We start from the raw sequence: 21,977 nt of genomic DNA on the forward strand, positions 1-21,977 counted from the left end.
GAGGATACGAAAATTGTTTTAGATAATTACAACGCAGATGGTGATTTCCCATAACTTATTGGCGTAGTTCAAAGTTCGCACCTGCAGGAACTCCGGTCTGGGAAGCGGGAATTTCGAACAAAGCAGATGTTTTGGTGAACGCTGTGCTACTGAGAAGTTTTGAACCTTGACTTTATTATGAGGTGCAACGCTATATTGTTTGTAACAGTGTCTGTGGCCAAGAAGAGTAACGAGATAGTTTTGCGTTTTTGTAACTGCAGTTAGAAGGAACGAGGTTGGAAGAAATATAGTAATGAGCCTTAATAATATAATATTAGATATATTGCTAAAGCGATGCCATTTCTTCATCTTTCCTTTACTTTAATTCGGTTCTAACCTCCTATCATTCCTTACCCCTTGAAGGCGGGAATCGCTTTCTGCAAATGTTCATGGCTGGTTATAACTTACTATCAGGCGAACCATCAGCTCGGATACTCGCTACTACATACAAAGAAATACCTAAACTAGTATATACAAGATAAATTAAATTTTGTTTATAAGCGGCATAACTGTCTAAAAATGGTTAGGATTTGTATTCAATCTAGTGCGAGTTCTTCTTTACCTACATTAAAAATTTCTAAAGGGTATTTAGCTATTGTTTTCTTAATGTTATTTCATTTAGCCAAGTTGCTCTTTACATGATTAAACGATTGTATAACCGTTGACTCTCTTAATACATGATAGCAAGATGGCCAGAGTTATTATATAAACGGTTTGGAACGAAGTTTCTTATTGCGTGTTTTGAAGGGGGGCTAGACGGAAGAATTCTCATGGACAGTTGTAACGACACTTTTTGCTATAGTAAGCTATTGTAAGCTGTGCGACGTGTGCATGTTTCTCTGTCTGTCTCTATCTCTCTCTCATAGAAATGAAAGGAACGTTCCATCCGGGTGTTCCTTGACACCTCTTAACTTTTTTTTTATGACAGAGCAAGCAAATGGCACATCTGATGTTAAGTGGTCACCACCGCCCATTAACACTTGTAACGCTAGAGGTGTTACAGGTGCTTTTCGGCCTTTTAGTGACATATACGCTCTTTTCTTTAAGGCCCCAATGGCGTGATTGTTCGGGAACGAACTGAAAGAAAATCTTATTTATTTTCACTTATTTTTTTTACGAACTATAAATTTACGATTATGTTTCATCGACATCGACATTTATTATCAGTAATGAGTAAATCAGCATCCGATCATCACGAATGACTAACACATACAAGATGAAACTCCAAACAGACGAAGACAACGTTATCTGTCCGTCTGTATCGAGTCTGTCAACAAACCCAGCCACACTTGAAGTCAATTACCATCCGATTCGTTCCTGTGTATACATATTTAATTTTTAATTACCGCATCCTCGTGTTTGTCCTTTCGCCTGTTTAGAGGTGTATATTCGAATGATCTTATATGTATACTAATATTGTAACGCTGGATGCTGGTGTTTGTTTGTATGAACGCAATAATCTTAGGAACTACTATTCCGATTTGAAAAAATCTTTCAGTGTTAGATAGCCCATTTATTAAAGAAAGCCATAGGCTATATATATGTATCACGAGCGAAGCCGGGGCGTACCGCTAGTAGGATATAAATGATTTTAATTTCATGCATTTATAATCAAGCTAGTATGTTACGATGTTTTTGTGTTGTTAAATAAAGGATTTCTATACCTTTGTGAGGTAAGGTGAATGTTGCAATGCAACCAATTAAACGATTTATCGCTCGAATCTTAGAATAATTTATTTATTAACAAAATTTTGTCACTGTTATAATAATTGACAAAAATTTCCGTATCGTCTTTTTGAATTTCATTAACTGTACCATTAATTACAAAAAAATACAGGAATTAGTGCAATATTTACTTACTAGTATAAATATGTACACCCTTCCGGAATCCAGTAATGGCAGTTTTAGTGAGAAAAAAAAACTCTTTTCACTTTTAACTTATTATATTACACCATATATACGTTCGGACATAATAACGGCTGAAGACAGATTGAAGACTCTACTCGTTGTGAAGCGGCATCGATTTATAAATAATTTACTTCTACCTCCGATATAAGTTTTTAAACTACCTTCACAGTTTACCAACACTGGTTCAAGTTAATTCAATAACCGTATTCATTATTGTATAATTTAATGTATTAAAGTTACACTAGGTTGTCATAACTGGCAGGGAACAACAACAAAGATACATCTGTTTCACATACCCTCTAAAAAAATCATCATATTACATCGTGTGGAAGGGTTAATAAAAAAACGTAGAACTCTGCGTAGAAATCAAACACTCTGCAATGCGGTGGATTCAAGGTTATAACTACCGCTAGACTAACTGTATTTAATTATTGTGGAAGTAATAATGCTAATGTAAGATTATATAGTTTTTTGTATGTTTGTATATCATTACTGATAATATATGAGACTTTATTGTACTCTTTAAGTCTTTAATCGTGCTGTATGAATGCTAGGAAATATTTATAATTAAAACATGTTTTAACCAGACTTTGATAGCTTGTAGTTTCAAAACCAAATACTATGTTGTATGTCACATACAGTTATAGATATGCCACGTTATACGTTCATTCGTCATTCGATTAATTAAGCGAATAAGTATTTTATCATAAATTGGCCCCTCTTGTCAACGGATAAATATCGTTGGTTTTTTATATGTATCTTTTAATGTTGTGAGTTTTTGTGCTGTTGACAATAAATGTTTTATTATTTTATTATTATTAAAAATTGTGTGGGAAAACTATATAAACGCATATAAGTATATAATATCTATTATATATATAAGTGTCTATTATATCTGTTTTAAATACGTAAATAAATAAAGCAAACGACACATTTAAGTTGTATACAAATAAAGACACACATTCCCTCTCAAATAGTGCGGATAATCATTTCATAGACCTAAATATGGAAACCACAAACGAAACATTACGTAAAATGAGAACGTATTCAAGCAGTGGAGTTTATTTAATTTTGCTGGTTTCAGGTAGAATTAGCATTTTCCTCACGGAAGGGTCAAAACGCGGTACACTTGGGTTTGTTAATCTGAGGCCTGTGGGGTATCTATTAGCACCTACTTAAGCCTACAGAAAAGATTATTTTTAAATCAATCTAATATTCGTTACCTCGTTTTGACGTTCTTTTGGATATTAAAATGTATGAAAACTAAATAGCAATTAAAACGCAGGTGAAGGACTACTATTTTCCTCGGTGAGTACTTTGGACATTTATAAAAGTACAGTTCTTTTTTGTATTTGGTAGTCAACTGAGACGATTTGCATAGAGATCGAAAATCTATGATGAGAATAGATTATATTGATTATATTCATTTTCTTTTATCATCATCAGCCTATATATGTTTCTGCAGAAGCATGGATGGACTATGCGATGTTTCAATGTGGCGTAGAGGCGAACAACGCGAGTTTGAATCACGGTCGATTTTTTTCTATTTTTTTAAAAATCTCATGCTATGATTATTATTAACACCTATAGCCATTTTTCCTACACTAAACCCTCTCCCTCAATTTCTCTCAGTTTGGCAAGAATACACCAGCTTTAGCAGAAGAATACAGGACTTTTATTTTTCCTTTACATATTATTGCCTTCAATGTCTATATTTATTATCTTTGTTCATAACCCAAACAAAGTTCTAAAAACAGTATATATAATTATTCAGGAGTACGTTTCGTGAAAACCGAGCCTCAGACCCTTGTTTTATGAAGAGTTTTTCCGTTATTAGATGAACACTGTGATAAATTAAGGGTGAGATAATAAATATTTATTACGCCGGAAAAAGCACTCAAATGTATATTTAATATATTTGAATTCAATAAATTGTTGCGTTCATTTTCTTTAGAAACCAAAACGAGCTTAAATTTAATTAAACAAATCCACTTTCAGCAAATCAATAATCACAAAATTTACATCCGTTAGATATAAATGCAGTGACGTCATAAAATAGACACGTCTGTTAGTGGTAGATATTTAAAAACTAACTTTTTCATGCGACAAGTCTATAAATGATTATTTTGTAACGTATTTTTCCATTATACACGCCTACGCCATTCACTCCAAGGTGACGAAAAATGCGTATCATTACAACATTATAATGAGCCTGATTCTGCTAAAATTTTCCACCTCGACGTGAATTATTATGTCCCAAAACATTTAGAAAGGTAATTGAGTTGATTTTGATCAGCCTCGGCATCACCATATCTCAGTGGTATGTGTTTTCTCGAATACATGGCGTGGGGTGTTCCTTAGGCACAAAAACCGAAAGAGTAGAAGAAATTCGATTACTGTGGCGGGATCTCGGGTGGCCGAGAGGCTTGGCGTTGGTACGGTTTGTCCAAGACGCGGTTTCAAATCCCGCCTCGTGATGAGAATTTTTCTATTCATTCAAAATATCTCATGTATTTTCTCTCCACATGGACCTTTTTTTAAGTCATAGTGAACAATTGAGCTGGTGGTTCGCCCGATGGTAAACGATGAATTACCATGAACAAACGATTGCGCTGTCCGCTTAAAAAGGTAAGGGAAAAGAACAGACGATCGAAATAAGGGAATGGACTGGGAAAAGAAAGACAGTAGCATGCTACTATTTCACGGCGATCTTCTCTGGGGGTATGGTACCATCCCCTTAACAAGATCGTCAAAGAGTTTCACCTAAACTTTATAGCGTATCCCGAAGGAATATCGGGATAAAAAGTAGCCTTTATGTTATTTTAGTAGTCCAGCTGTCTACGTACCAAATTTCATTGCAATCGGTTCAGTACTTTTTGCGTAAAAGACATACACATCCTTATAAACTTTCGCATTTATAATATTAACAGGATTACTGGATTCTCTTAATATTAAACGTATAATATCAAAACACGACAGAACTGCTCCTCAGAAATAACGCTATATACATACAGATTTGTTTAGATAGGCCAAGCCACGAATACCATTTATCGCATCCCAAAATGTCATCCATGTAAGCATTTCATACGTTATGTGGGTACTATCTGAGGTCTTGAGCTGTCTATTACTATCGAAATATGGGGTACATCGGCTGGTTTACCGATACCTACGATTGGAATTGTTTAACTATATAGAAATTATGCATTACTTGCATTACTACTTCCATTCGATAATTATTCGGCAGGTTCCTACCGTCGATTATTTATGAAACCCACACAGAAAGAAGAATAAACGAAGCAACGAAACCCATTTAGTTGTTCAATTATTAATAGTATGATGTTAAAGCTTTAATCCTTATTGATTTCAATGGGTTTGCAAGCAATTCACATATATAGCATTCAAAGAAAAGCATTAATACAAGAAAGAACTTACTAACAAAAGTAACTGTTATTCAAATAACAAAAGATTAAATAGAAAAATCGTTAAATTTACAAGCATTAATTATGTTCTGAAAAAAGAACATTTAAAATTATTAATAACTAGCTGCGCCCCGCGGTTACCCGCGTAAGTCCGTATTCCGTAGCAATATCAATATAGCCTATATGATATTCCATTTGTCCAATCTTCTCTCTATATAGTCTCTATGGAAACAAACAAACACTTTCGCATTTTAAACACGAGTTAAGATAAAACACACCCAAAAAATGTAAAGTTGACCATACACTTCATCCATCAAAGCACCACATTCTCCTCTCCCAACACCAATAAAGACCATTCAATGTGACATTTATGACGCCGAAAAACGGCACATGCCCCGTCGCGTAATCCGTGACGCAAAAGCATAAACCGCTTCAAACAAAGCAGAAAATTTCCAGAACGTTCCACGCGATTTTACGCGAAAGTTTCGCAAAAGAAAAGCAAATGGGCTACCTAAAAAGGTTCATGGGAGTGTTCCTCGTGAGAATAATTTATTCCCGGCTTTGTAAATAACTTGTTTATGACTAGCTGTTACCCGCAGCTTTGCTCGCCTGGGCAAAATAAATCTAAGTTTCCATTACGTACATCATAATTTTTCATTGCTTTACGCTTTATCACTAAAACATATATAACTATTAAAATATTCACATAATTAAATCTTCATTGCCCAGCATTGGAACACATTAAGCACACAACAAAATAAAACTACAACCACATCATTTCAATTTAAATTTAAATAAAAATCCGGAATAATGACCATGCAAATTATTCTAAAGCGAAGACCCCCTATTGTACATATTTATAAGCTATTATATATATAATATGTTATCTGTTTGTTTTTTCTCCCTTAAATAAGTGAATGAAAGAATAAATAAATTAATTAATCCAATTGCTGTACTAAATGATAATAAATTTATAGTATCAATTAAATTTCGTGTCACAACAATTCACTAACTATCAACGATAACTTGTATTTCATTAAACCGAGGGATCAGTGACTAACATTTGTAATTATTTCAAACTAAGTTAAAGCGTTAAGCCTATAAGGGTCCCTGCTCAAATAGCAGCCCACTGTCATAAAGTTATTCGCGGATTATACATATATCAAATTAGTTTAATGTATGAGATTCTGTTATAAATTTAAGTCAGCTATTCAAATTCAAACAATTATTAATTTTATTATACTTTTTTAGAAGCACTTTTGAATCCTAATTTATTAATATTTGCAATCGGTTTTCTACAGAGAAGACATAAATTTTACATTAATATTTAACACTAGCAGTCCTCCCCGGCTTCACCCTGATACGTTTTTTGTCTCCATGAAACCACCTTTTCTTGTGCCCTTGCAAAACGTTTAAAATTAACCAACTTGGAAGAGCGCTTTCCGAGTTTTAAGCTCGCTTAGCAACATATCTGGCGATTCATTTTTATACATAAACCAGCTGTTTGGCCTTACTCTTATAATTTAGGGGTAAAATAGTCTTTTGCAGATTCTGAGACCTACCCGATATGCACACTAAATTTAATGAGAATCGGTCCAGCCGTTTTGGACTAGTATGGTAATTAGAAGTATATATTAGAAGAGCTATAGATATTGCTTCATAGTAATGATGCCAAAGAACTGTCCCGTGATTTTAAACAACACCATTCCATGGAATTCTAATCTTCCATCGTTATAGTAATCTTCATCACTCTTTAGACTTTAATATAATAATTATAACCTCTCAAATTTGTCCATTTAAATCTCATAGCAGGCCACGTTGTTTGCTGTGAGGCGAATAATATAAGTAGAGGAAATAAAAGACTATATTACTGTTCAATTAAGCACACACTCTGTAGAATATTTATAGGTACGGGATTAAATAATTAACAAACAAATATATAAAAATCTTAAATACTAAACTGCTAAATACGTAAAATTTTATTGTATAGCATATAGTTATTTTGAGCAATTTTACGCCTAACTACGATATCTATTCTGATTCACTTTTATAATTTAATCATAATGCATACTCCCTTAAAGAGCTATCTCACTTCTGGGATCTTATTTGTGAAGGAGCACTACATTATTCCTGTATGGTATTATGATTAGATGAGGATATTCATTATTCTTTGTGAATTGTACTTCAATTTGTTGCATTGCTATAACAAAACATTTCAAACATCCAAAAAGCCATTAACTTTTTGTAAAAGATGTTACGCGGTTTCTGACAAAAAGTACCATTAATACATGTTTTAATTTAAATAATATTCTATGGCCATTTCAATATTCAACGCCCATTAAGTCTCACAAACTTTCGTATTAAATGGAAGGAAATATAATTAATCATTTAAATCTTGATATTATGGCCACTATTTATTGGTTTGTCTGGGAGAGATGGCTTATAGCGATACGACCGCGCTCTGCAACATTTTAAGTCTTCTGTCTCTTGTAATTCCATAGAATTCATAATTTATGATGTACAATAAAATATTTATTATTTCATTATTTACGAGAGATACGTAATCAGTCCCTGTTTCACAAACTATGGAAACAAACCTATCTAGATTACCGTAAGCTTCTGAAGTTTCGTGTGGGTTATTAGCTGACAAACTCAACCGCCATATTGAATTTACGATGACGTCATATTCAGATTTTGCTTTCAATATTACTCGGGTTTCATATAATATTGGGCGGTTATAATTGTTGCTTAACCACCACTTAAAACTTCATTCGAATATAACACAAATCAATTAACCTCAACACCATAAGAGAAGGTACATTTATCAAAATTACGCCATTAAATTTTAATAAAGAATCTATTTAATATAATAATAACGCTAAAGAAAGCTTCTAAATCAGTAAGTACCCTTTAAATAATTTTATAACATCTTGAAATACCAGCCGCATTATCACTCAATTTTCTACCCTAAGAAAACGCAATTAAGTCGAGTTTATTGTAAAAAATCACAAAGGAAACTTAAACAAGCAAAACAAGCGTGGAAATCGCCATTTTTAACGCGTCCATGGGTCACCTCACTCTATTATTTAAAAACGAATTAAGAGATCCTCGAAGGACGAAAACCTACCTTACTGCGTTAGCTCAGAGTGGGTTTTTGAGTGGGAATATAAATTTCATTCACATGCGAATGGACCACTTGGGAACCCTTTAGGTCTTCATATACATTGAAGGTAAAGCAGTTACAGGGTTTTTTAGATATTATACACACATTTAAGATTGTAATATTCAAGAAAATATTTTGAGTACTCTCGTAAAAAGCCAAATAAACCTTTTATCTATTCTTATAAAGAAATATAACTACGGTCAGGTTTCTGCGGGAAGCAATCTCTGAATAAATAATGTAATATAATAAAAGATGAAGTTGGTGTGTAGGAAACAATTTAACTGTTGGAATATTCTATCATTCTTTGTTATTTCGAAGAAAACTCATTCAAACGTAAACAATACTACATAATTATCAACACACTGTAATAACTTTTAACAAAAAACCGCCTTCAAATTAGAATTAGACTAAATTTAAATGCACACCATTAGAAAAGCACCAGCTTTCAAATAGAAAAACTAGTCATGAAAATCGATTTAATTTTAAAGGTTATGAGGTTATAAACACAAAAAGCAGTTGAATTGTTAACCTTTTATGCCATAAGCTGGAAACTGAGCTGGTGGTTAGCTATAGGTACCTACAAACGACATTATTCTATTATAACTTTATCTGGGAGTCGAGCACTCTTTGGCACGAATTGGGCCAATTCGCATAGGGGAAGTACCACACCCCCCTTGAAAACCGGCGTGAAATAGGGGCATACCACAGTGTTTCGTACGGTGAGTAGCGGTTTCGAAGGCCCGTTTTATTTTTCCTCTCTTCCCAGTCCATTTCCTCTTTCCAATCGTCAATCCTTTCCTTTTCCCTTACCCCTTAGATGCGGGTAGCGCATCCGCATAAACACTACTCTGCAAATGTTCATGGGCGGTGGTGATCGCTTACCATCAGGCGAACCACTACCTCAGTTGCTAGCTATGAAAAAAAAAAACTCATACAAGCTCTCAGATAACTGCTTATATTAGTTTTAAATTAAACTGAAGCCGAAACCTTATACTATATGTTTTGCTGTCTAGGAATAAGGCCGTTTGTACGAAATATCATTGTGCCATTATTTTGCGTAAACTTTAGTTTCTGTTTTGTATAATAAAGTATTATAAATAAACAAATAAATAAATACTTCATTTACTTACAACTCTGTTAAGAGCAATAACTGCATTATTAATCAAACAATTTTCACTATAAAATAAGACTCTTGTTTACAACTCGTATTTAAGTAAATCAAATTTGAACTATAACATCAATAAAGCAGAATAAACAAAAAAAGGGTTTTTATATTTACTTTAAAACATTAAATCAATCAAAATATTAAATCTAATATTGAGATGATTTTTTAAAACACTGCGTTCTTACGTACCCCATACAGTGTTTTAAAAAATGATGATATAAAGTAACTAGCTGTGACGCGCGGTTTCACCCACATGCGAACCCGCAGAAAATAGCTAATATTTATGTAGTTTCTATGTTATTCTGGTTAATAAGCTACACTACTGCAAAGTATCATCAAAATCTGTTTAGTGGTTTTTAATGACATAGCACCGAATATCGATACACTCTTACAAACTTTCACGTTTATGCTATAAACCCTTTGATATTATACTATCTACATACTTTCTATTGTATTTAACATCAAAGCATACTGTGTCCACAAAATAAAATGCTAAAGTAGCTTATTGTCCAACTTTAAGTAAGCTGTCCTGAATAACGGCATGCTGTAGCTTATCCGAAAGCTAACGATAGCTTAATCCGGTTAAGCTGAACGGGATAAAGTTTGAAGCGGCTTAAAATTGTGAGTCGTATGAAAAAATCAATTAGGACGCAGCCATTCCAAGTGTTTTATTGGATGGAAAAATTGTTTGCTTTGGATATTAACCGCTTTAGAACGGTTTTAAAACATGACTTAGCCTTATTTATATTAATGTGCGCCAGTGTATTTGTTTGTCTTTCTTTTACGTTGGAAGGGAGCAATTTTCTGTATCTGAATATAGGAGATTAGAGAGTGACATAGGCTATGAAAATAATAATTTAAAAGTGTAAAATTATTCCGTATCTACGACTTTATTCAAATTCAAACAAAATCTTGTTTTAAATTCATCGAATTTCTTTCTTAATTTTCTTGTCTCACTGGTGCTCACTTCTAAACTATCCTGATGTTTATAAAAGACCACCCATTTCCCAACCACATATAAGTTACAATGTAAACTGTAGAAGTCAATTAATTAGATACCAGCAAGTCAATATTCTTCCAGCACACGACAGCTGTTGACAGAGCCAACTAATAAAGTTTATAGGTCAAGAATCCGGGCTACCTACCTTTAATTAATACATCGAACTAGCTGCTTTTCCCAGCTTCGCCTGTTCAGACAAACTGTGTACGTATTTTTTAATAGCATCTCTCATAATCCCAATAAATATCAAATTCAAAGCATCAAAAATCATTAAACTCCGTTCAGCGGTTTAAGAGGCCCATATCTTTTTCCTTACCCTTCCCAGTCCTTTCCTTTATTCCTATCGCCAATCCTTTCTTAATCCCTTCCCTTCCAAAAAGTCGGCAATCCATTTGTAGAGGCGTAAGGTCTGCAATGGACCTTATGCCTCTCCAAATGTTCATGGGCGGTGGTAGCGCTTACCATCAGGCGTCCCACCAGCTCCATTGCCGAATGTGACTTAAAAAAAAAAAAAAAAAAGATATATAAATTTTTACACAGTTCTCTTCTTTGTATTTATAGATACAGCACCACAAAATGTTACAGGCCAAGGTAATATATCTGTATGTTGAATTGGTTCACGATGTCTCGCGTTTTAATTCTGTAAAATGCGTTCGTACTGCTTTATCGTTATTACTCATAGATTACGATCGAATTCTTTTGTATCTGTGCGATAATCAATTTCATCAAGCTATCTTTATAATTTGTATCAGATTGTTGGGTAATTTAAAAGTAATTTGGACCAAAATGTTGAATTATGTACAATGCTGCATTGTGGACATTTTCATGTATTATACTGGTACTTGAAAAGCAATTATTGTGATATTATATGAAAAACACTGTCTTATTAAGTAGCTGCGCCCCGCGGTTTCACCCGCGTAAGTCCGTATCCCGTTGGAATATCGGGATAAAAAGTTGCATTTATGTTATTCCAGTGGTCCAGCTGTCTACGTACCAAATTACATTGCAATCGGTTCTGTAGTTTTTGCGTGAAAGAGCAACAAACACACACACATACATCCTTACAAACTTTCTCATTTATAATATTAATAGGATTATAATGAAACCATGTTTATTTAAAAGAGAAACACTAATATAAAAAATACTAACATTCGAAATCCGCTTTGTCTGTCTGTCTTTTCTTCATGATCTGTTCGATGAACTGATTTCGATGAAAGTTTGTACAAAGATAGTTTGAAACCTGATAAACATAAAAGGATAAGTTTTATTCTATAAATTGCCTGCGAACAGTAACTGAGCGAGATTTCCTTTGATACCCAGAAGTCACGACCAGAAAGCCTGGCTGTTAATACAAATTACAGATGAATATCAATTGAACCCTTCAACAAAGTTCAACACACTTCAAGATATTATTTCTCCAGCAGACGTGATGTAATGAACAACATAAATATATTATATGAAAGTTAAGCGTAGGGATATTCTCAGTAACAGTCCGGAGTGAGAAAGTTTTATACTCTCGTGCCTCGTTACGTACACATACACTTTCATATCTATGCATTATCTCTCTGGGGTTGTCTATTTTCCTATTTATCGAACATATTTAGAATAGATACTCCTACTATGGGTAGATGATTTAAGATTTAGTAGCTTGTGATGTATTAAATAGTCATTCAGAGACTTGATAGTCTTCTGGGCTCTAAGGCAGCGATGTTGGTGCAGCGAAGGTGTGAACTAAAATTCTGGTGACGAGCGCTGATAAAAAGAGTCTGACTGAGGGCAAAAGGATATTTGTTTATTGTGGGAAAGAAAGGTGTTTTTATGAAAAGAGAGGAACGCTGATCCAACCACTCGAATAATATAGCAAGTCAGTGGCGTAGCGTAAAACTTTACTGGGAGGACATAATAAAGTACTATGTTAATATATAGCTTTTTTTCGCACACTGGACTGGATTAGAACTGTTTTAACACATTCCGGTAACTCCTTAAGCGTGGTTAAAAAATTGCATTGCTATCTCTAATATCTATTCTTATTTTATAAGAGAGAGTTTATTTAGCGGAAAATTTTATATCAGAAACTGCAGGTTTTCAATTCAAGAAAAATTCTTGCTATTAACATCCTTTCTCATATTCAGAATTGTCTAATGTATACAACAATAGTCATTATACATCTACATAATAGATATTATCAATCGAATAGAAGATAAATTAAGCCTCTTGGCCCAGTAGAAACGCTATAAACAAATTTACAACCAACCGTCCTGCAAATTTGTAGACTTAACGGGCCATTACTGAAATCTCAAAGCGGCATAGTTAGCCTGTGACCTAGTTCAGAAAAAGTAAGCTAAAAGGCCTTAGTGCATTTTTAAGAAATGTTACATACACGTATATTTAAGTTGCATATATAGAGGCATTTCCTTTAACTTTAGGCATAATTTTTCGTATTTAAGATTTTTTAGTTTTATATGTATGTTTGTATGCTTTTATGTTTATATATAACTGATTCCTTTACACTCGTTCTTGACCCACTTTAAAAGGATAGATTTAGTATGAACTTTGTACATTTATCGGTGACAATACAATAATCTCTCTTCTAATTCTAATGAGGATCGAAAGAAAGGATTAAATATTTTTCTTACGTATACTTTGTACATGAGCAAATGAGACGGTTTAGTCCAATCTATCATTAAAGCGTATCTTAGTTTTAGTTGCCTAGTATAGCAAGGTCTATGCTAACCTATTTTAAATTACGTTGTCACATCTATCTGTTTATTTTACGCTTGTCAACGTGTAAGGATAAAATTTGATTTAAAGATGGATCGTACTATCAAGAAGGATATAGGCTCTCTGTTCTGAAAACAGTATCTAATGGCTGTGAAATAGGCTATGTAATAACACGATATACACGCGACGTCACTGTTTCGCTGATACGAAATGATAATACGTAACGTTAGTAGTGAACTAATGGGTTTATTTCCAATTCAATTAACATAAATATGGGATATATCCCCTTGAGTAAGGGTGTGTTACTAATAATGCATAATTGTATAATTAAACTGTGCCTGCTCATATAATATTTAGGGGCGACTTCTATACCTACGAAGTCTTGTTTCGTGTATATGTTATACTGCGCCCGGCGGTTTCACCCGCGTAAGTCCGTATCTCGTAGGAATGTCGGAAAAAAAAGTTGTCTATATGTTATTCCAGTTATCCAGCTGTCTACGTAGAAAATTTCATAGCAATCGGATAAGCACTTTTTGCGTGAAAGAGCAACATACACACATATATCCTTACAAACTTTCGCATTTATAATATGAGTAGGATTTATTTATGTTACTACAATTATATTTTTATTTTATTTTCTAATTAATAACCTCATACATTTATCCTGCCCATACACTACTATTTCCAAAGTTATTCTTTTCTCCATAAAACAAAGTGTTGTGGCTCTAACGAATACGCTCATGATGAATTCTGACGAACATAGAGTGACCACATAGTAAAATTCGTGTCGCGGCCGACATACGGCATGCCATGGCGCAATTTTGAATTTTTGCTCCGACCACAACGCGTTGTGCGCGTAATATGTATAATTATATATGGTGTTAGTGTATATACAGGGTGTCCCACCGATGGTGTATTACACTCAATGGTACTTAGAGGTTTGTAAACGCTGATTACGGAAAAAATACTTACAATATCTAAAAACTACGTTCAATATCTGTTATTTGATTGTTTTTTCTAAAAATCTATGTTGACATCCCTATCTTCACTCAGCTAGCATATACTGATCCGAGAATATGGACATTGTGCCTCTGAAAACATGATTGGGTTATGAACGGGACACCCTGTATATATAAATATGTGCGTTTATGCGTTATATAATTTCTAGTACAAAGATTTTAACAGATTTTAACTCGAGCTATATGAACAAATTTAAATTTAAATCATTGTTGTGTAAAAATAAAGCTTCCAAAATCGTAAACATCACTAACTCTAGTATTTTTGTTTAGCGAATTAAATTTAAAACAAAAAATAAATAAAAGCAGAATTAGGAAACTAAGTGTTTTGTTTTAGAAATATAAAACTCTGAAATGCTGCTCTATCAAGAGAACAATACAAAGTTATATTCACTTCAAATAAACGCAATAACAACACGCTCCGTTTCTGATGCACGTAATTAGAATTTAATTTCAAGAGCAAAAATAAAAATGCTCAATTTCTATTTAGACGCAATTCGCCTTCATTGACATCGCAGACATGACTCGCGGCGTTGGGAGATTTTTAGAGTTTCGCCTTTGATCACAGAAGTCATATTATACGAAATAACAATGGGTGGATGAAATAACAGCATATTTTATTCGTGTTTTCAAGAGTTTCTCATGGAGTGTTGTTTTGAATGTTTGGTTTTGATGTGCTATTCTAGTTTTAGTAAGAAAACTATTTATCTATCTCTGTATTTATTTTTGTGTGACTGTCTGAGTGATCAATCAACACATATCCCGTATTACTGAACCGGACCGGTTGAAATTGTGTAGGTATCTGCTATGAAAGGATTTTGATAAATTCTACATCTAAGGAAAGAAAAAAAGTTGAAAGTTGGTAATGAGATAATTTATTCCGACTACGCAAGCAAAGCTGGCGGCAACAGCCAGTTTCATACAAATAATGCAGTTACCAAATGTAATCAGAGAATCGTATCCTTTTCTTCACCCTCTCAAATCCCATCTTTTACTCCCTTCTTCAATCTATTCCATATCCCATCGTATCTTTAAAAATCTGCAATCCTTTATGTAAGAATTATATAACACCTGATCAGGTTAATATTTGCGTTTCACTAGTTCAAGCATAAAGAAGATACAGACAGTCGAAGCTATTCAATTGATTGATTAGAAGGGATTTTACTTTATAATTCCACGGGAACCATTCAAGTATATGAAATATATTGTAACTGATTTCTTATAAACCAATGGAAATAACGATAACATCACAGCAGCTGTATTAAATTCCGCATTTTGTTCAAAACAAACCAGCGAAGCCTGAATGTTCTTACATGAAGACTGGCGTTGAAGGTTACATTGTGACGTCACATCAAAGCGCGAATTCCAGGCACTTGCTTCAAAGTACTGTGTTTGTACAGACTTTGGAATGTAAATAATTGTGTAACAGGCTTTAAAAATTAACACTCTATATTGTTAATTGTAATTTATTTCAGTCTCCCCGTGACCACGCTCGCTGTAAAGTGTTCGAAACGTCGGGTTAATAATATAATGAATAAATCGCGTTTAAAATCCGTTGAAAAGTTTTTAATTTCTAAATGTAATTTATTTGTTCGCTAATTGAGATGATTCCGTGAGTGGAAATAAGATGGAAATAGTCTCTCGCTTCGTTTTATATTAGTTTTGTTTGTGTAAGATCCTTCTAAATTGATTTATCCGATTTCGTTCTAGCAGGAACTAACAGACATATACTCAAACTAAAAATGTTTTATAGCTCCGATTGCAAATCTTACTTATATATTATATATCCTACTAATATTAGAAATGCGAAAGTTTCTAAAGATGTGTGTGTGTGTTTGTTGCTCTTTCACGCAAAAACTACTTAACCGGTTGTAATGAAATTTGGTACGTAGACAGCTGGACAACTGGAATAACATATAGGCAACTTTTTAACCTGATATTCTTACGGGAAACGCACCTACGCGGGTGAAACCACTGGGCGCAGATATTTATACATACTTATGAGCTTTAATTTTAGTGTAATATATTTTAAACTACCTTTACAAATAAACAGTTCTTCCATCGTAGTCAAACAAATGCAAATCCGCGGAGTTATTGAGGGACAAACAAAAAAATAAATACGTGAATTAAACACTCCTTCATATTGGGACGTCCAACGTGGTCTCCTTTTTACCCCCAAAAATATTCCATGTCTTATACTATTTTCGTTCAAAATTTTATTCGATGCCGTGTTTTTTATGAAACTAAAACAAACAGACTGACAGGTATTTATAATATCAGTATGGATGTACAGTGTCGCTTATACAGCTTAAATGTCTAGCACATCAAAACCGTGGCTGCAACTAAATGGATGTATTCTCAACATCCGAGACGAGTCAGAACCGGAAATAAACGGTTGTCTGGAGCGGATATGACGTCACGCTGTCGTCGCTTGATGAAGCCTCTAGACGTTGTGGGATTCAGGTAATGTGCTAGATCATGAGGTCGTGTTTAATGTTCATTTAGAAATAGATGACGTCACTTTCCTCCGTAAAGTTCATTTGAGATTGCGTTAAATTTATTTTCCTGAAATAAAGTTAGTTGGCCTTCGTTAGTTACTAGGTAAAGTTCGAGAAAGTTTCGTTTTCATAATTTTTGCTTTGTTAGTATAATCACTACATAGTTAAAACAAAGTCGCTTTCTGTGTCTGTTCTTATGCCCTTATGTATGCTTTAATCTTTAAAACTACGCAACGGATTTTGATGGTTTTTTTTAATACACAGGGTGATTCAAAAGGTACATGTACAATAACATATATCAGCAACTCCTAAAGTTGCGGGCAGCAGCTAGTAAGTGTTAAAATCATACTTAGCTAAGTAACTATATCAAACGAAACTCTGGGTGAGTCGTTTATATTCAAAAATTGTCTCATTTCGTAATAAATCCGACATGATATTATGTCAAACAGATTTTATTTGAAACTACAACGTTTATACCACTGTGTTCAAAACGTGATTTATTTCGGAGATTTTCTAAGCGGATGCTTTCTTTGTATTTTCTTTTAAACGCAATTTGTATTTTTTACCTTTCAATTGAGATAAGATCCTAGAAAACAAAGCTGAGGATTATAAAGGTACATTGAATATAACCTAAGTAATTTGAGAACTGAATAAATCGTCTTTTATTTATACGTATTCAATTATTTTAGCAAATTAAAACACAATTAAATTTAAGAATACATTAATTTGTTTACAAATAAATGAAAATATAATCATGGTAATATTTGTGATTCAACAAAAATCAAATCAATTACACTGTGTTCGTCTTCTTGTTCTCAGCCTTTGTCTGTCCACTGCTGGACGTAGGCCTCTCCTATGGCACGCCATTTGGCCCGATCAATAGTTTCTTGCCGCCATTTTTTGCCTGCTACCTTTTGTATGTCATCACTCCATCCACCGAGTTGTGTTCGTAATTTAACAGAATTATTTTTAACAACAATTTAAACCAGAATTGTCTGTAGACTTAAGTTAATTGGAACCACATAGGAGGCATCATTTTCAAATGAAAAAGAATCATACAAATCGGTTCATCCAGTAAAAAGATATGAAATAACAAACACATAAAAATTACAGTCAAATTACGTAATTTGATAACCTCCTTAAGAAATTTAAAAGAATAAAAATTCTCATTTATAAATCATTTCAATGCTATAAAACTAAAAATGAAACCTCCTGTTTTGAAGTCGGTTATTTTTAACCGACGGACGGTTAAACACCTAACATTTATTATATTTTTATTTATTCTTTAGTGCAATAAAGAATAAATAAATAAATTTACAAAAACATAAAACAGAGATAAACTTAACAAAAGCAACTTAAAACTGCGTAAAACACACAAATGGCGGCCTTATGGCTAAAAGCCATCTCTACCAGGCAACCGTTTTAAACGCATAACAAAAAACAATTACAAATACACAAAATTACCTTCAACATTGCGGATCACGATGATAATAAAACGCTTTGACATCAGCGTTGAATGAAACAAAAATTGGAACATTTAATAAAATTTATTTTGCGGCTACCATTCCGGCAGTTTTACAAGCTGCTGTCATTCTGCTGTCAGCGGTGGAAATATGCTTTTTTGTTGACAAAAATGTTCACGTTTTGTAATTAAGCCATATCAGGGTTGGCGACATAATGATTATAATAAATGAGATCGGATTTTGTTCGCGGGTATTTTTGGACGTGTTTCATATATCTAGATAGGGGCCGGTTTAAATAACACGCTCAAGTTATGCGAAAATGATACTTAATGTATCTATATTTAAGACATACTTTCTATTGTTGTTTCTTCTTTCAAAAAAAATTCTTAGTCTATAATTAACACATACAAATTTTATGATTTATTTTGATTGTGGTGTCAGTTTTTTGGTATCAAACTTCTGATATATCAATTTATACTAACTTATTCATTAGCAATATGTAATGTCATCATTATAAATGCGAAAGTTACTCTCTCTGTCCATCATTTCTTCACGCCAAAACCCCAAAACCAATCGGGATGAAATTTGGTACATAAATAGTTGAAGATATGAAAACCACAAGACTGTTTGGCGGAAAGCTTGTACTAATCTATAAATATAATAAAAATTGTTTAAAAGTCATAGAAATGTACATCCACAACTTAATTGAGGTAATCAATTGACAATAAATAGTTGCCTGTCACTGTGACTATTAACAAATCGAGGGTAGTTGGTCGGTTGGAAGATGTCAACGCAGAAGCAATAAAAAACGTGACGTCACATTACTGGGTGACGTTTTATGGGACTTTGACGAATTGACAAGTTACAAGTGGTGTTTGTTATGGAGAGTCACGCAAGATGAGAGATGATATATATTAGATTGCCCGATCATTGAATATTTATGGCAGTATGTTTGAAATGTTATGAGGCGTTTTGTTAGGGTTCTTGAGAGTATGTAGTTTCCGAAGTCTAAACTGGAGGACGCTACTATGCTTTAAGTCGCGCTTAAAATTACAAGATAGTTTTAGCAATGGTTTAAGTGGATATCGATTAATGAAAATATGGTTTTTGGGTATTGGATAAGGTTGGTATGGTGGTAAGTGTTGTCTTAGCGTTCTGTCCCCTCAAAGAAATAGTCTGTTGGTTGTTCGAGTTGATTCATTCATGATTTCAGTCACTTGAAATTATTGAAAAGCCTTGGCTATAATTCATAAATTTGTATTTCGAAAGGGAAAAAAGAAGTTACTTTTTTATCTACCTCTTCCTTAAAAGGCCGGCAACACCTTCACAGGGACTCTTGTGAGGGCTCATGGGCAGTGGTGATTGCTCGATAATGGGCGCACCACTTGTTCGTTTGTCCGCTTTCTTTTATTAAAAAAAAAAGTAATATGTAAGAATAGTAAAACATATTTTATGCCCATAAATTTTACAAATAGATGCATTTGCCTCTTGTTTTTTAAAAATTTTACTTGTAACTTTAGTTCGTTACGCAAAATTTAATATAAATTATGAACATTTTTCCTATAATTTATCTAAAAATTAATGTATTTATGTGTAGGTAATATTTTTATATCAGTTTGTTAATAGTCTATTCAAAAGTTGTAAAATTTTTATATTAAAAGGTATTTAAGTCATTTAGCTTCTTGAAAACCCTTGGAGATTTAACTGGTGTTAAATTATAATACATCTAAAAGCTTTTTTATCTTTTCCTTGTGCTTATTTTTAAATTTTCAAAGAAATTTACTCTCGCGTTAACTCTCCCATCCGAAACGAGATAGCTTGATTCTTATTATTCATGGTATTTTATCAAAAATAATTGCTTTCTTTGAAGTAAGATATTCATTTGTTATAATAATATATGGGATATTGTATGTGGGAGCCGAGCACGTTTTGGCATGAATTGGGCGAGCTTGAACCGAGAAAGTACCACACCCCCACAGAAAATCGGCGTGAAATAAAAACAGTTTTATATTCCACTCCGTTCTTATAATCAAACTACCTGCGCCCCGCGGTTTCACCCACGTAAGTCCGTATCCCGAATATCGCGATAAAAAGTTTCCTATATGTTATTCTACAACTGGAATGTGGTACGTACCAAATGTCTACGTAGACAACTGGACAACTCCAGCTATCTACGTACCAAATTTCATTGCAATCAGTTCAGTAGTTATTGCGTGAAATAGTAATTAACACACACACGCACACATCCTTACAAACTCTCGCATTTATAATATTAGTAGGATAGAGATAAACGAGTTTAGTCAACTAAAACTATTTTTCTTAGTAGGTGTTACACATTTTATCTTATCTTATCTTATCATAGGCTCATTAAAATAAATGTTAAAAAAACAAAAATTATAACAGAACTCTATCCTACAACGAACAAACATTATATTTATTTTATCAGCCTTATCCCTTTTTGTTATGTAACAGATGAATATCACAGCTGTTTCGTGGATCAATTTTTATGGACTTATACATAACATACACACAAGCACTTCTTTATGTTCACACTGTGATATTTTTTGTTTCTATACTTGTGTGTGTGTGCTACGCCGCTACGTGACTACGAGATTGTTATGTTTGCTACGAATAAGCTACAATGAAGCTACGTTTCCGTGCGCGGAAGTATATGATAGTTATAACATTAAATATTTGTACAAAGCAGTACTAGTATTAAAAAATATATAATATTAATTATTAGAAAGTAGAAATGTTCTATGTTTCATACAAAGCTAAGAAATTATCATTTTTATATCAATAAATTATAGAAAGTTAGTTAGTTAGGTCACATTTATTGCTATTAATTGATGATAATATCAAATGAATTATAATAAAACTAAAAACGTAAAGCCCTTTTTATATAAAGGATGTAGATAAGGGTACTCACTCCCTTTCTGTTATTTTTTATATCTCTCTCTTTAGTACTCGTTGTAAAAGATACACTATCGTTTCATAAATACATACACCTATTATTATAGCTAATTAAAGTTATAATAAGTCTCGTCTAGACGAGGTCTTAGGAAGAACATTCTGGAAGTTCAACTATTAACTACTTAGAGGGCCTTGATGAATTTATAATCAGGAAATTTACGGGTTGGCTCCGAACATCAGCTTCGTGTTTTATTTTGTTGAAATATTCAAAGATGGACACGGCCCTAAATATTTACTTTATTTATGTTTAAGGTAAACTTTTTGTTGTTATGAATAATTTAGTGTTTACTATCTATTTGTTGAAATCGTTTTATAACTTGATACAATTTATGTATTAATGAACAACAATGATATTTATTGGCTTAAAATCATTGAGCACAATTCTTATATAATCTACTGACTACCGAACTGGTTGAGAACTGTGTTTCGGTCGGTGGCTTATCCCTTAAAACAATTGATCACACTATCACACTTAAATTATAAACGTGAAAGTTTAGTTGTTGGGTTGTTTGTCCGTCAATCCCGTTGAAGCTACTGAACGGATTTTGATAAAATTTTGTGTGCAAATAGGGTATAAGCTGACTTGGGTGTTTGGGTACTTCTCAATGCTCT

General features: G+C 33.3%; 1 protein-coding gene across 2 annotated transcripts in view; it reads left to right on the plus strand.

Moving 5' to 3' along the window:
* Window positions 1-21,977, plus strand: part of LOC119837444 (amphoterin-induced protein 1-like) — a 244,556-nt gene that overhangs the window by 150,916 nt on the left and 71,663 nt on the right. The gene's annotated exons all lie outside the window — the stretch shown is intronic.

Source organism: Zerene cesonia, chromosome 27 (assembly GCF_012273895.1).
Source record: "Zerene cesonia ecotype Mississippi chromosome 27, Zerene_cesonia_1.1, whole genome shotgun sequence".
Classification (NCBI taxonomy): Eukaryota; Metazoa; Arthropoda; class Insecta; order Lepidoptera; family Pieridae; genus Zerene; species Zerene cesonia.